Consider the following 17,805-nt stretch of genomic DNA (forward strand, 5'->3'; position numbering starts at 1 on the left):
AGATTGCAAGCAGATTGAGAAAGACACATTTAAACCTCTGCGAGACTACAAAAATGGAGTCAAATGTCAGAAAGGATATGAATAAAACCTTAAAAGTTAAATATTTTATGAATTCCCAAAGATGACACAATAGATAATAAATAAATTTTCTAAATACTGTCTCAGAGAAGGGTACGTTGATGAAACTGACTCAGGTAGCAGGTAGATGTTTTAAGTCTTATTTTGAAAAAAAAAACAGGTCCCTCACAATTCCCAGCACAGGGAAATAAAACTGATTAAGTGCTTTATGTGGGGGGTGGAAAAAGGCAGGCAACTTGTTGATAATGGCAACATGTTCTTAAGATAGCTGCATCCTTTGAAATAGCATTACATGAGAACGGTTAACGTCACCGCAGAAGAAAACTATGTATGCCTTACAGCAGAAATGCTGAGATATGGCCATTACTATGAGCAGATTAGATGCTTTTATTACATCATTAAAAGAATCATCTTCCTCTTCATGCATCAAAACCAAAAGCATCAGACACCAGGTTGAATTGTCAGGTTGAATTCCCGTCTGCTTGTTGCTAAAGCTGACTCCTCAGCACATTTAAGGCCTTCACCACTTTCTGTCCTACAAATTGTTACTGCTGAAAGTCCCCCACACGTCAAACACCTCAATACTGTCAGCCTTATTTTAGGGTATGTTAAGACTTCATTGTGGAAAGTTTTGATCCTAAGAGACATACCAAGTATAAGATCTATGTGCAGGTTCAAAATATGATTCACTAACAGCAGTATAGAAAGATTGTGTATATGAACAACTACAAGTAAAAAGTTGTATAGATATGTACTATCTCACATGTAACCAGTCTTTACTTGGAAACTAGCGCATTAAGAAATGTGTTTAATATTTTTGCTCAATTCACTGCCACTAACCTACGTGGCTCTAGCTAAATTTCATGCTAACTTCACCCATACCGAGCAACAGCCATAATTACTAATAGCCATAACTACAGTTAGCATGTATGGTTTTCTCTCCACTATAACTGCTACGAGTTCCGTATTCATCTTTTATCTGATGCACTGAACAGAGCATGCTAAGGAACCACAGACGCCTTTCTGAAGGCAGCCAGCTGCCAGCACGCAGCTTGTGACCCCCAGCAGTAAATTGCCATTCTTTATCATGCATATATGCCCGACTGCATGCTTCTTTCTGTGAAGTACAGCCTGAACCTTTACACAGTTCACGTGTGGGGCTTTTTTTCTGTCTTCTGAATAGACTATTTGATGACAACCTGGGCTAGATTTGACACAGTAGCTTCACAGAATCACAGACCTGGGCTTTGTACCCCTTGCTAATCCATGTAGCGCTATGCTGGCACCCATTCCCCCTTCCTTCACAGATGCCATGCCATAGACAGGTCTGAGTGCTAAAAGCATTTTGGCTCCTCGCTTACATTCACCTCACGGCTCATGAGACTTCAGAGAACCTCCTGCTCTCCTCCCCCATCAGGGACACCAAAACTTTACAGAGAAAGAAACATGCATGTTTTCCACCTAGTGATGAACTCTCTGCTAGAGGAATGGTAAAGGGAAGGTACAGAAAAGTATTTTTTGGTTTCTAAACTACATCATTAGTGTAAGAAGAATGACTCAGAATATTCTCTGCTTCTGAGACAGCGCGTACAACATTACACCTACTGAAATGGTTTCAGAACCTCTCTGCATGTCTTTGCTTTAATCCTATTATCTGTCAGATAGCACAGACATACCTGGTGTTGGGCAAACCAGGATAACCACAGCTGAGTTGAGTGATCAGCTACCAGTGTCGCTATACAGGTGTCTAATTGCTGTGACTGACTAGAGATTTTGGCAATAGCAACTAGAACTTTTAAGAACTTCTTGGTAAAATAACATCATTTTACAGCATGTTGGAAGTCCTCAAAAAAACATGAATCCATGATAATTGTTTTATTTAACAAAATTACCAAACAGAATGTTTGTTGTTGTACACATTTTCTTCTCACATATTAACCTTTTCAATCAATATGCCACTGGTCTGTCAACAATAGTTTAAAGATCAATGACTTCTCACATTGCTGTAACATCTTTATTTTTCAGTCAGCTGTAGGCTGGTTCTTTCCTTTGGTTCTTTTATTTCTTTTTCTTCCATCCTCGGCTTTTCCTCTGATATGCCACTCATTTATGATTCAAAACAGGCAAGAGTCTCCATATCAACTATAATAAATAAACCTCATAATCATTCATTCTTCTATTTGCCAGTTATTTACATCCCTTCCTAGCCCTTCCCCCGGTTTATGTTTTTAAATGCCATTATACCTAATACTTGAAAGGTCACCTTTCTTCCAAGCCCAGGACTCTCTACCAACTGAATCAAGAGCCTGTACCCCAAACAGGATAAAAGGTCTTTGACACCAAATGCTTCTGTTATCACATACATCAGTGATGGGGCTGACAAGGCTACCCGTGCTTATCCACAGCCTCTGCCTTTCTGAGCACTTTTGAAACTGTGTGCTGCTGCAAGATGCAAATAGAAATTGTGGAGGAGCATATTGCCATGGAGATACTTATGAAGGCCTTCATTTCTGACTCACACTACCACAGGGAGTTTCCAGCTTGCTGGGAATGACTCAAGTGTTTATCTCCCATTCGCGAATTATATCCCAATTATGTCTGGATTCTGAAAGTATCCCCTTTTCTCATGATTTTCTCCTTTGAGTTGAGCTTCATAGCTCCTGCTCCATGAAACTGTTGTGCTCATTTGTTTATTTTGCTTTTCTATTTTCTTCTATACATAAATCTGATGAGAAGTCATGGCTCCAAATATAGATTATTACAATAAAAACAGCCCCTTGCACAAGTATCTTTTGATCTTAACCGGTATCTAAAAAGGCTCAGAAGTTTCAGAAATGTTCCCTGTACTTCAGTTCCTACATGGACATTTACAATCAGACCTTCATGAGAAATTATCATCCACTTTCAATACACATTAAAAGCAAGGCAACAGTGTGCAGCTCCATTCATTCCCATCAGCTCTCTGATGCAAATTAATCCTTTTGTTAGGACATATGTTACTAGATGCTATTTGTGCATTATTTATGGGTTTCTGTTCTATGCAGTAAGTTTCCCCCAAACTAAAGCATGCTTAGTGTATTTCCTCAGCTAATATGCAATCAATTCCAGACCTTTCTGCAAATTCAGTGGGTACAAAATAGGAAAATTTAGTCTTGTTGAATGGATCTGCCCAAGAGAACTAATCTTCCTTTGTTTTCAAGTCTGTGAAATCTGGACTTTCAAATAGTTGTTCCATGTTCAAAATCTAATATATAATCAAAGTACCTTTGTTTACATTAATCCTATCTACTAAGTGTTTTGAAAAGGAATATGTAACAGATGTCAGTACAATATCATACTATTAGCCTTTGACAACTGTTTTGTCATTATCAGCATATTTTCTTGAACATTTATTTTTTGGGTAAGACAGATTCTCTTCACTTTGTAATAGTGGCAATTGGCAAATGACTTTTAATATAATGAAGCAGGAATAACAATATAAAGGCTAATCCTTTGCAGATAGTAATGAGCAGAAGTACAAATTAGCAACTTAACCTTGGTTGTCAAGAGAAAATCAGACCTATAATTATGAGTTGCTAAGCAGAACCTATTCACTCTGTCCTTTGGACAAGCTCTGATAAGTTATGACTGATTAGTAAGATCTCTAAGCAAAAAAAGAAGTGGCAATTCAAGGTGCAGCGGTCACCTTTACAAGATTATTACATAAATCTTGCATCTCAGCTTGTCTCTGTAACACGTCAACCTAAATTCCCTAGGTGCTATCAAAGCAATTTTAATTAGAAGTACAATAGCTATCATTAAGAAAGGCAGGCTTGCATGCTATTGATCCATTCATGGCTTTGTCCTATCCCTTCATGCCAAACTGTCCCCCTCTCAGAACACTGTTGCTGATAAAATACTTGTTCACTTAATTACTTTCATAAATGATAAACCTCAAGCTTCAAAACATGCAACAAGGACAAGAGACTAATTAGGTATTGAGTTGTCTTTATCAGATTAAGTTCAGTTAATCCCCAACCGTTCCCATTCAATTATTTCAGACCATACATATTTTCTTCTCAGATGGGGATACTATCCAGTGAAAAAAGTCATCTTACTGAGCCCCAGTAAAGTATAGTAGGTCATCTTATGATGAGATCTAGAGGAGATCTAGAACTGAAATGGGGTTTCAAGCCAAATTAGCAGGGCAGTGAGATGGGAATGTTTCTCAAGCAATTTGTACCTCCTCCAATCTATGTGGGAATAGTACAGAAATAAGGGAATAATAATAATAATAATAAATAAATTAAAAATATATATATTATCTGTCCTAGGAATTACACAGCACCTATTGACATTGTCTGACAACATCCTGTATAACTCAGTGCTGTGACAATCACACTAGGTTAGTAATTAGTAGACAGAATTAAACTCAAATTTCTTCATCTACCTTGGGTTAAGAGCATGACCATCTATCAGGCATCAACTCACTTCAGTCACTTACTGCATGTCTGCACTTTATCCCACTAAATTGCATAAATGGAAAAACTCCAGATTAGTAAACATGATAGGAGCAAAAGGGCTTCCCTTGTGGGGAAGAAAAAAATAAAAAGGAAAAAAAAAGGTTAATCAGGTGAAAATGCAGAATGGTTCCTACCATAGACTCATCTAAATGTGGCTATGTGTAGTGCAGTGAAATCAGGCAGATAAAAATTTCCCTGCATTTTATTTGTCCTATTATTCATATTTTAACTGGTCCTATCATGGAAACAGCTCTCTTTTCAGGGGCTACCCTACTTAAGGCATAATATGCATATGGGGCTCTCTTTAACCACCACCACTTAGATTACTCGTACTTGTTGCTATAAACACATCAAACATCTGCTGAAATTCTTCCAAGTTAGCCACTTTGTGGAGTTTATTTCTGCTATATACTTCCGTCTATCCTATTTTATAGTCATACTAGCAATAAGGCACCTTGTTGGCTTGGCAGCAATGGTGATGTATGGGAATATTGTTGCATAATCTATAAAACACAGCAAAAATCACCTCTCATGAGCAAACATCTTAGAGACCCTCATTTGTTTTTATGGAAACATTATAGAAACAAAAAGATATGGTTTGTCAGTAACTGAAATCATGTTAGAGGGCATAGCCTGAAAAGACACCCTAGAACAATGTGAGTAAAACTTGGGAGAGTTAAAGAAAAACAAAACAAAACCCAAAAGACCCCCAAACAAACAAAAAATCCCAAAAAAACACAACCAAATAAAAACAAACGAACCTTCCAAGAGTCTAGTCATAATAAATTCAGGCAGCAAATCAAAAACTGAAAATGGGATACACATGAATTTTTCTTCCTTTCAACCAAAGCTGCAGGGAACAGTTCACCAGAAATGCAAAGTCTGGTGAATAAGCCCCTAAAGACTCACTTGGAAAAGCTTGAAAACTGATTGGTATTTTCCCATCAGGCTTGGGATGAAAAGCAAACCTGAGAGCTGCCAATATTTATCCCTCTGCAGTTGGAGACTGTGGTTTTTATCTGTGGAGGAAACCAGCTGGGGAGAGGAGAAGCAGAAAGACTTTGTGAAACCAGAACAAACACTTTACAGTTCCATTTTTTTCCCCACAGAGATTTCTCTGCTGACATTAATTAAAATTTCTTAAGGGTTATGCACTTGGAGAGCTTGCTTTCTTTTCATTCTTAAATAGCTTATTCACCATGCAACCAATTCTGTTCTGCTTGGTGCACTAAATGCTGCAGGAGAGGGAGAAATGTGTATGGGAAGATGATGTTGCCAGTGGTTCCGAGCACACAGGCGAAGCCTAACTCAAAAGTCGGCATAACAACATAAAAGATCCAAATATTGTGTCACAAAATGAATCAAACCTGTTGCACAGGCAGGCAGCTCTTGCACAAGTCATCACAGTTTATGGATGGCACGTGAAGGAGCTGCACAGTGCACATGTCAATTCAAAGAGCACAGCTCCATCATCTCCAGAACTTGCTTCCCAAAAGCAAGGGCTATGACCCACCAGCTCTAGCACATTTCACTGTCACAGGTTAAAATGCTACTAACCCAGACATTTTTCCTGCTTTTCTGCTCTCTCACAGGGTAGCATTACAAGAATGGTACATGCATAACTAATAGCCCTATTTATACTAACTCAAGTGAGCTGTGCTTCATAGATCAATCCCACAGGTTGTCCTACACAAGCCAGTCCCCACCAACCCCTCAACTGGCACCAATATTAAGCCTTCTGTTGTAGATTTCATTATTTAAACAGAAATTTTTGACTTTACAAGATTGATCTTGGCCTACTCATTTATATTTTTTATTTTTGTCACTAGGTAGCCAAATTAAGGCAGAAGTAAAGACTTATATTCTTATATTTATAAGAATATTTCTTATATTTCTTATATATTAAGATATATATATATATATATAATATTTCTTATATTTCTTATATTCTTATATTTCTTCCATGCCATTATGACTTTATGAAGAGAGAAACACAGCAACATTCTGTCAGCATCATGTGTTGACAATAAGGCATCATTTTTTAATTTGTAATGAGACTGGAATGAATATATTATTATACATGATTCTCCTGAAAAGTGGAGAAAATTAGACGAAAATCTTTGCCTCATTCTCTCCCAAGCTAGAAACTTTGTTGTTTAAAAGTCCTGCTTTCCTCCCTACTCTCTTCTACATTTTCGCTTCATTTCCCCGTGCAGTCACAGAATTAGAATTCTATGGCTTTCTATGACCGACCTCAGTACCCCTTGAGTTTTAGAGTTATATACTGACTTTATGTAGGGTCTGCATATAGCAATAGAAAATAAGTGAACTTCCAGCTTAGATGACAAACTAGGTTTGTTATCTATCAATTTAGTGGGATTTCTGGTTAGAAAAACTAGATGCCTGTCTGGGTGCTAACCACCAAGAGTTTAGACTGCTGATGGGAGTACCTTAAATAGATTATGAGTCTGAAGTTGTTTGGAATAAGTATTAAAATATAAAATAAAATCCCATGTTTCCACAAGTTTCCCAAGTCTGCAGAACTTGGCAGAAAATCATGTGAGAAAATCTTTCTTAGCATTGCCACTATTTCATATGCCCCATCAGACTGAACACTTGAGGATTGCCTTATGCCTAGCACAGCACAGCTAGTTCTTACAGCAACCTGCAGACACCGAGTTTACACAAATGCTAATGAAATGCAGGTTTTCCACAGGATTGGATGAACAAGGATGTTTTGCACTTCACAGCTGGGTTTGCCTATTTAGACATTAAAAGGAAAGCTGAAATACGATAAAAAGAAATCATGTCATTTGATTAGTGGGGGAATTCTAGCAGCACTAATTGTAAGGCTTACTGGCACCATAGCAAACCTCTAAATACGTGTCTAAAACTGCCTCGAGAATGACTAATGCAACAAGACCTAGTTGAGCAAAATAAGATGGGAGAGCAGTGTAAAGCCATCCCAGCACATCACAGGCAAAACATTCCAACACAGGTCTGAAAAAAATTAATATATTGTATTTTCAGACAAATGACTAACTAAATAGAACAAAAGAGCCTAGACTGAGAAACTAAAGTTATAGAATCATTCTTCTGCAGTCTGCCACACTAGTTAACTCATGCCGATTCAATCACTGGAAAGATTTCCCAGTCCAGTGCTATTTTTCTGAATCCTCCAATCAGAGGTTATTTGCATGTAGTGGGCTCTCAAATGATGATGGCATATCATATAGTCATTTATTTTTCCTTACTAAAAGGGATCCCTGAAACCCCTGTTCCACAGCAAAGTGCACTGAGCACAACATGGTTAATGTCAACGCACAGTGACACTGTCACCACAGTAAGGAGCATGTCACACACAAATTAAGGTGTCTCTGTATTGCTCTTTAAAACCTACTTTGATCAAACATCAGGAGATGACAGATGAGCATTACTCTGTCCTGACATACAACACATCGAGTGGAGAAACCACCTTCTGCTGATTGTTAAAGGTGTCTGAACAGAACCCACCCGAAATGCCTGGAGACACAGAGCTCAGTGGAAAGCAAAGTCTGTGATTACTCAGTACGTGCCTGTAAATTCTAAACACAAATGCAATCTAAAGTATGCTCAAGTATACTCTTAATTGGCCAGTGCTTCTTCACTTCATAACTCATTTCACATTCCCACAGCATCATGACAGTCAGTACCTATGGCATGCATGAACTGAGATGCGTTAAAGACAGAAATGCTACACGGTTCAAATTCTCATTAAGTATTATTATGCTGCTACAGCTATCCAGCCAACAATAAGTGAGTTTTTATAGAAGGTAAACACAGTGATAGTTACTTTTCTCCAAAGGAGTACCAACCATCAATTAAAATGGAGTTCTGCAAATCAAAATCTGTAGAAAATCCAGATTTAATTCTGTGAGCTACAAGTGATTATGACTTGGGTATAACACAACCTAATTGTGCACTTGGGCAGCCAGCTCTTGGAGACGTGTTACAGTATTTACTTAAATAATGTCAATGTTTTTATAAATCATTATTAGATTACCCAATTAGAAAAAGCAGATGAATTCTGTAAATTTTTATTTAATTTGCTTTTAATTTAGCTGTAACCTTCAGAAATGCAAAAAGTATCACTGAGAGACAGAAGAAATATTTTTAAATGAGTTTACATATTCAAAAACATTTTCTTCATCTATTGGCTCAAAAAAATAGAGAATGCTTAACTATATTATCAAATAAAGCTGACTTGCAAGCAGATTTTCTTTTACCATCAGCATTACATAAGTCACAATGCTCAAGACCTACTCACATACCAGCACATACCATTCTTAGCAGATCCAGGCTCATCAGCTTTCCCTTGGTATAACAGTGTTACCTGTTGTATCTGATTTTTTCTAGTACCTATTCTACAAAATAATTGAGCTGTCATTTACATGTATAGCATAGTTATATAAGTGGGCACGCAATCCCCATTGGAAACACTCAGTAGAAAGAGTTGAAATAAAACAGAGAATTTAAAATATCTTTTGCTGAGAGTTTAAAAGAAAAAAAAAATAATAATATCCAACCAACCAGTAGCAAACACACTCCTCCTTGTATTTTATATGTATTTATGCATTGGGCAAATGCTTGTTTAATGAGCAGAATATGGAAAAATACCTTTTGTGGGTTCTTTTTTGTGTTTTTTTTTTCTTTCTTTCAAATTTCAGAGGAATTTCACTATATTTTATTTTTCAAATGCTTGTGAATTTGTGAAAGAATGACCAAACAGAAAATGCATGGAAAGCAGCCATCACACCAAGTGTGATCTGGGAGTGATCTGGGAGTACAACCCTAAGAAGAGACTCAAAAGAAAGCTTTCCAGGCCGAATGATAGATCAGGGGGATTTGGAGATAAGTGAAGAAAAAAGGGGAAAAATAACAGTTACTATTGAATTAATTTCTGATATTTTTCATAAAACAGGACACATAGGTTACCTGTGAATTAATTGCACACCATCTAAGTAATAAGTAGGTATATCTTTTTTTTTTTTAACCTTAATTGAGGTGGCAACAAAAAAAAATGTTACCAAATTAATTATGCTACCATCTACATCAGTTGCAAAGCAGCTTACCCTGCAGAGACCAATCTTAGGTTTGAAAAATTATCATCATCTAAATTATTCCCCTCCTTCTCCTTCACATCAGTTTGATGCAGGAAAAATCCATTCTAGAGAGGAGCCAGGCAGTGCACATTAATAACATGGTAGAAGAGGGAAAAATGTAAGAGCAAATCAAATAATAATAATTTCAAAAAGTCTAAAATTTAAAACTTCCAGTGTAGACAAATGAATACCATGGGAGGATTAAATAACTAAGTAAATAAAATAAATTAAACACTTCCATAATATTGCCAAGTCATTTGCTTTTGACCAACTATTTCTGTTTCACAGTCCCATGGTTCATAACTCACACTCACGTAGCATTTTATGGAAAGTGAAGAATTGAAAGGGGGGGTTGCTCCATCATTGCTAGTGAGAAGACACACTGAATAAATTGATTTCAACCAGGAAATTGCCCAATCATGAACACAGATTACACAAAACGTCAGTCCCAGAAAGCAGTTCTTGAGACCCCTGCATGATGAAAGTTGATTAGACAGAATCATTTTTGGTACAGCCACTGGGAGTTCTGAACATTCAGCAGCTCAAAGGGTCAAGCTTCAGCTAAGTTTTGTGGAGACGAGCTTTTCCCTGTATATCACGTTAATCGAAAATCAGCATTGCAATCAGTACCATCACTACAGACAAAAGAACAAAGATAAAACTAAGATTAGTCAACACATTGTGCTAAGATACAAATTTTCTTCAGTCATCTACAGCTATTTGTCTTTTTTTTTTTTTTTAAATTGCTATAAGTGGGAGTGGAGGAAAATCACTGGTTTGTGAAGGCCACAGCCAAACCCAATTCCTCGTGCAAAATCCTTAGCTAAGCCCTTCTTCAGTACATCTACAGGACGTGACATGAAGGACTTTTCTCCTCTCTGTTCCTGTTCAGATTATATCACTACTTATTTTGTGAAAATTATCTCCTGATTAGATGGCTTGAGAAACAATTCCCAGCTCATGTGACTGCACTAGCTATCAGACGATGTTTGTGTTCCTATTAGCAATAATGAACTTTTCCTCCAGATCTTTATAGGTGAAAAAAAAAAAAAAAAAAAAGAAAAATCAACAATATGGCTGTCTAATAAAATTGCTACCACACACCTTAAACATCTGCTTCTAAATAGTAAGGCAAGAGCTCCCTTTCTCTGCAAAGGCTGTTTTCCCATGATAAGCTGTTGTCCCTTCTACTGTGGTGGGTGGGATTTAGGTTAAAGCATGGATTTATACCAGTATTTCTGTTTCATCTTTCTCAAATAAATTCATCAAGCACAGGACTAAGGTAGACGTGATTTTCTGAAATTTTAATTACAGCAATGTAACTCTCTGTAGATCTGACCTGTGATTATATGGGCATGTTCTTGAGGCATGAAGTTAGACACTAAGCCTCTAACATGCATAGCAGAGCACTGCATGCTTGCAGGTCTTCCTCTAACCACAGGACCGGTTTCTCAGAGAAGATAAATCTGTCCCTGTGCAAATTAAATTAAGAGGTGCATAAATATCTCCTATCTAAATATTGATTTAGTTAAAGGGATTTTTATTTATCTTTATTTTTAAACAACTACTGTAAGTAGCAGTAGAGGAAAACCTCAGCATAATTTTTTCAAGGAATAGAGCTTTCAGACCTGCTGGTTTCTTAAAACATAAAAGCTTGTTGGAACAGAAAGACCATCCTGACATCAATAAATTGGGAAACACTAATCCAATAATCCCCTGCTTTGAAATGCTAAACCAAAAAAGAAAGAAAAAGAAAACCCCCAAGCTCCACCCTCACATAAATCCACCGATCTGTAAAATGAAAACCATAATCCAGCACTGCTTTCATCAGTTAGCAGGTTTACACCATGTTCCTCTCCAGGAGTAAAAATCTGAAACTTGTTAATACAGAGAAATTAATACTACAACTGATGTAACTGAGATCTGTTTTCTCCTGATCTATGAAACTGATATCCTTCTCATTATTTTTATTCCTAGTCTTAACCCCACACTTGCCTGAACCTCCTTAAAATTAGCAGCCAGTTTGTGTGTAGTAAAGCATGTAGAAAAAGAGAACTGCCATTATACAGAGACAGCGTGTGATCACAAACTGTACCACATGCTTGTGGGATCATTTTCCACTTTGGGAGCTTCATTCTAAATCAAAGAGACTTCTGTTATTATTGAAGTCCTTCCTAAAGTTTCAAGCTGTTTGTTTGTTGGTTTGGTCCTGTTGACAGACTCAGGATTTCTTTGCAAAACTCAGGTCCTGCTGCCTAATGTCTCTGCACAAAACAAACAAATAAACAAAAATCACAAGTCAAATGACAACTTCTCTTCTGCTTTTCTCTCAAAACAACATTTCAAAGTCCTTACAACTGGTTAGCATGAAAAGCCCTGTCATCCATAATTCTCTCAAATCCCAAGACAAGGTTGCCCCAGCTACCCTACATATGACCGTCATGATGAAGTAGCATGATAAAGCTCATAGTTCTAGAACATAAGTGACAGATACCATAAAAATGTATCTTCTTCCAAATTTCCTTTTCTAATAAGTTTCTGCTGTCCAAATCCCCAAAGCACTAACACACTGTCTCTGAAGCCTGAAGTGCAATTCCTAGTTCTGCCACTGCATCGATGGGTCAGCTAGAACCAACCTCCTTTGTGCCTCAGACGTCACAGGGTTAATAGGAAGGAAAACATACAACTGCATGGATTTCAAGAGTGGTATACATAACATCAAGACTCTTTTTAATTGTTAAGATTATGATAATTTCCCGTATTTTTATGGCAAACACTTTACTATAAAAATAATACTATATTGTGTGGGAGACTAAAGGATATGGCCAACCTCTTTTCAGTGGTTTGTGGGGACAGGACAAGGGGCAATGGCCACAAGATAGAACACGGGAAGTTCCGCACCAATATGAGAAAGAACATCTTCCTGGTAAGGGTGACGGAGCACTGGAACAGGCTGCCCAGGGAGGTTGTGGGGTCTCCTTCTCTAGAGATATTCATGACCTGTCTGGATGCCTACCTGGGCAGCCTGCTCTAGGGAACCTGCTTTGGCAGGGGGGTTGGACCCAACGATCTCTTGAGGTCCCTTCCAACCCCTACAATTCTGTGATTCAAAATGCATGGGTTTGATTTCAGATACACTAGCTACATCATCAGCATTTGACTAAAATATTACTCTGTGGTTACAAACTGCCTTTACCCCAAAGGTTTTTTTAATAGGAGTTGATAATTACTGATAGTGCTTGGTAGAAAATGATAATCTAGCCACATTTACATGAAAGCTGTAAAGAAATTTGAGGGGGGGGGGGGGGGGGAAGAGAGATTTAGGAAGAAGAAAAAAAAAGTTGCTTTGACCTGCATAAACACTTTAAAAAAAATCATTAAAGGCTAAACATTTTGCAACACAACTAAATGTAATGAAAACATACGGTTCATTTCTACTATACAGTTATCCATACTGTTTGATCATAAAAGGAACTGAAGTAAATCTTAAAGATGGCTAGTGAATTTGCTTTTAAAATTACTTTAACACTTATGGGAAATTCCAAGTATTAAACCCAAACATGCTTAATGATGAGCATTCTCTGAAACCATACATAGCATCCTCTGCTCGAACTTAAACTTCATTTAAAAATTTCTTCCTAATTATTTTTCCATGGCACAGAAAGGGGGAGAAAGGAACGGTAAATGGGATCTGAAGAGCCATCTCTCCCTGCCTCCTGCATAACACTGCAAGTGTCTGGAATAAACCTGAAAACCACTTAAAGATTTCTCTGCAGAGTACATAAAGATTGGCTACAATAAGTAGATTTGTATTACAGAGTCCCAGCAGAGTCTCTCCAGGAGTAACCCTAGGTCATGGACCAAATCTCATTAGCATTCCTCTATACCCCAGCTGGTTTTCGACCAGGACCACCCAGCTGTTCGCCGACTACTGTCTCCCAGCCAGACATACACGTGTCTCCTCATCAGACTACCTCCATGTTACACTTTCCCTGTCCAGAGTCTTTTGGGAAAGTGTATTCCACTGGACGTGAAAGGTTTACTAGATGTTGCCATTAGACTAGAACAAAAATTAGTTTTATTTCTGTTTAATTCTGGTAAAAGAATTGTTAAGTGGATTGAAAGAGTAAGAATTTCTTAATGAAAAAAAATCTAAAAATGTCAAAAGTCCACTGTTGTTACATTAAACTACTCTTATTTTTATTCAAACCCATTTAAAGAAAAAATAAAAATGAGGTAATATTTATTTTGAAGCGAAATATCTAACCAGTCCAGCCTGAAAGATGGAAACATAGAAGCACATTGTATTTGGGGTGTCCCCTCAGCAGGATATATTCTTGAATTTTTTGTATTTTAGGCCAACAGAAAAATGTTATGTCAGACCAATTCCATTGTGCTGGAATGTTCATACTTTACAGTCTCCGGTTGCATTTTTGCCTTCACATCCAAATCATGAAAACTTTCATTTCTCAGCCACCTCTGCTGATCTTCACTTCCAGCATGAGATGTTTAAATGACATTTTTTAGATTAAAGACTTCACCAGAAAATTACCTTATCTTCAAAAGAGTTTAATTATTCTCTTAAGTCATTCTAAACACATAATCAAGAACCAGAAGAAGACAGACCACTTCAAACTTAGCCAAGGCAGACTAACTTTGTCTTAATAATAAGATTTTCTTTTCCCCAGTGCTACTCATTACTACTTGAAGCATGAACGTTTTGATGAGTTCCTTCATAATACACCATATTACATAGACATCCATTAGCACTTTCTACAAAGACTTGGATTAGAAGAATGGAGATGTTGAACTCAGTACAGTTTTTGAAAGATGAATTAAATCTTAGAGTAGATCACATCATCCAAAATGTGATAAAATACACAAAGGTACAATCAGAAACTGCTAAGATTTGATCTGTTGAATAATCAGGAATCACTTAATACTGTTTTTAATGTAGGTTACTTATTAAAATCAATTTAACCACCGGGTTATACATGCTCACTTTAGTAACCTGAGTAACTAAGCAGAAACACAATAGAAGAGTTCAAGTATAAAAGAATTAGCAGTAAACTTTGGAAGCTGTTCTGTTCCCTTTTACCTCTATTTTTCTAGACACCTTTGAGCACAGTGTACACTAAAAGAATGAAGTGAGGTAGTGTTAGTTCTTCATCAGTATTTCATGTCTACATGTAATTAATTTCATGACTCTCTCTAGTGGCAGCAAATTGCACTACTGCTTGGTATTAGCTGTCAGTTTTGCTTTGGAAATGGTTTTATTTACAGGTTACTAGAAAACAAATTTATTTGCTCCTTACGTTTCTGCAGCACATTTAAAAGTTAATTATAAGATGAAAAAACTAAAGCTAGTGAAACAATAATACAGTTCTGTTAAACAATGGCAGACCATTGAGAAAAGCCATTTTTCAGCAAACTGTGATCCATTAATATAACAGGAACTGCAAAACCAAAGCAGCATCTGTCACCACTGATAACTCATATATTTATATTGGGAGAGAATTCAAGAACTGTGAGGACAAGCCATCACAAGTTTCTCAACTAAGTTCAGAAAAGGTGAGAGATCTGTGAAATACTATATATCCCACTAATACTAGCTTTTAACATAAATCACACTAATACCAGACAACCGTTTCCTTCAAAGGACCACCCACACAATTCATTTTGCTATGTCCAGACTCCAGTGACAGAAATTAGGTTGCTTCAGGTTAAAAGCATAAAATGAGCGTGTACTAATAGAAATATTCCAGAGATCCAAGAGTCCTGATGACATAAGTACTTCTCTGGGATTCAAAAAACAGATTAAATTCCAAGCTATTCTCTGCCTCTTTTCCCAATGCTTACTTATAGAAGAGTGTAAATCCTTTGTCTGCTTAGATTACTGAAGTTTTTAAAATGAGGGATTGCCTCTTTCTTCTATATTAAATCTCCTGAATATACAAGATAAATACTGAAATCAAGATAGCTCTAGACAGTGACATAACTAACACACATCTTCAACATGTACCAGTCCTTAGGTATTTGCAGAGTATCTCACTATTTAGAGTGCAGTTGGAAAAAACTCTTCTAGTCAACACAGTACAGGCTGATACACCTCTAGGTACTCAATAGCATGACAGCTGCGTAAAGTGTTCACAGTGTCTTCTTTCTAAGATTAATTCAGAAGGACGGGGAAAAGACTTAATTTACTAACCTCCTCATGACTCCCATTTAAGAGACTGAGCAATCCAGGTCACCCACTTGGTTTTCAACAAATGCTTGCTGACTTTTAGGTTGTTAAGGGATTAATATGATATATCTGTGCTAATTGCATGACATGAGGCATTTAGCCTTATTCTTATCAGCTGCATAGAATATATTCTACACAGATGGATGATTTCTCCCGTCTGATACTATATGGGGCTTTACTTCATATGGTATCATTTATTATTTTGAATATGTCATGGGCCATGAGGTTTGGTTAAAAAACAAACAAATAAAAAAACACTACACAACTAATTGCAACTTTCCTTTCTAACACTGCTGGGGAAAAAATATGGGGAAAAGTTGGGGCAGGGAGGGAGAAGGGATAACAAACAACTCAGAACATTTAGCAATATTCATTTATGACATGAAAGTGCTGGCTACACCAAAATTCACTTTATATTACAATTGTGCACACTGATTATCTGTTTTGAAAGAACAACATGACCCCAACATCTTCTAGCCTTTATTCACTGCTCGTTCTGACATGCAAGCACAAGATTTAGTAATAGGATTATATATATATATATATATATATATATATATCCTATTACATGATTGGATTACAGTTCCTGATCCCAGGGATGCTTTTCAGCCCCATCAGAGATTTTAAGTTCTGCACCTTTAATGACCAGCAATTTCTGTCTATGAACATTTTAGCTTGAAAAATAGCTACAGATACAAGTAGATACTGAATAAGATAGCAGAGATTACTATAGCTTGCACACATGCTTATTGTACTAATTTTATGAGTCCTGTTAATATAATTTACTTTCTTTATATTGTTACTCTGTCTTTATAAGCATTATTCCAAGAAATTAAAAGCTACTTTTGGCAGGCTGTTTCAAGAAGCATAGACAGGACACTCCGGAGATCAAACCTACAGCATCTTTTCCAATACTTGTGATCAAGAACAATTTGCCTCTTCTACATTCCTCATCTTGCATATTAAGACTTTATATTGGCTCTTCCTAAGAGGAGTTAACTTTTATTATAATCAAAATGTGGTCTGAGTTCTGTCGCTGTCATATTTACGGATTTACCTGTTTGAGCCATGGAAGTGTTGTTTCGTGGAGCATGGGGTGGCAAGAAAAGCCTTCACTATTTTAGTCTATATAGTTGAATAGATTTTACAAAGTAATGTTAATATTCACTACATTCCATTAACATTCCTTATTATAATTATATACTCTATATTATATAACATTATATATTAATAACAGTCCATTGTTATATAATTTATAACAACACATTAACATTATATAATGTTATATATTATATTATATAACCTAAATTGTATATATTATTATTTTATTGTATATATTATTATTTTATTAATATTCACTACATTTTAAAACCTCATTGCTATCAAGATTGTGTTGGAAGACAGAACAGGTATAAAATGTCTTAAACCTGTTCGGTCTGACCTGCCTGGAAAGCACCAGTTTGCTATAAGCATCCTATTGATCTTGCTGTAAACACAATTTTTACAATGCTGCGGCACAGTGATGCAGCATTGCAGTCATGTGATTTCCTTCCATTGACATGGGTTATGGGAGCAATTGCAGCATGACTACCAGGCTAGCTTTGCTTTTACAAATGACTATTTCATTGCTCTCATGGTTACCCTGAAGGAAACAAAGGGAAGGGATAAAAGCTGATTATAAATCTCAGTGTTGCCCTTTCTGAGTCAGTATTGAAAATAGGTCTGAACTGGGGACAAGGGAACTTCTTGTTACACACCGTAAGAAGACTCACAATTGATTACTCATGCTCATATTGCCATCACACCAGTAGCTCCCCCCATGGCTCAGACAGAAGGGCGG

At 36.8% G+C, this 17,805-nt stretch overlaps 2 protein-coding genes across 28 annotated transcripts in view; one reads left to right on the plus strand and one right to left on the minus strand.

Moving 5' to 3' along the window:
- The window catches only part of LOC136791256 (uncharacterized), a 46,358-nt gene extending 33,338 nt beyond the window's left edge, over positions 1-13,020 (plus strand). Inside the window, exon 3 of the mRNA XM_067000621.1 lies at positions 1-13,020. This exon is cut by the window's left edge and continues 27,883 nt beyond it. The gene's annotated coding sequence lies outside the window, so the exon portion shown is untranslated.
- Positions 1-17,805, minus strand: part of CSGALNACT2 (chondroitin sulfate N-acetylgalactosaminyltransferase 2) — a 268,548-nt gene that overhangs the window by 99,052 nt on the left and 151,691 nt on the right. The gene's annotated exons all lie outside the window — the stretch shown is intronic.

Source organism: Anser cygnoides, chromosome 7 (assembly GCF_040182565.1).
Source record: "Anser cygnoides isolate HZ-2024a breed goose chromosome 7, Taihu_goose_T2T_genome, whole genome shotgun sequence".
NCBI classification, from domain to species: domain Eukaryota; kingdom Metazoa; phylum Chordata; class Aves; order Anseriformes; family Anatidae; genus Anser; species Anser cygnoides.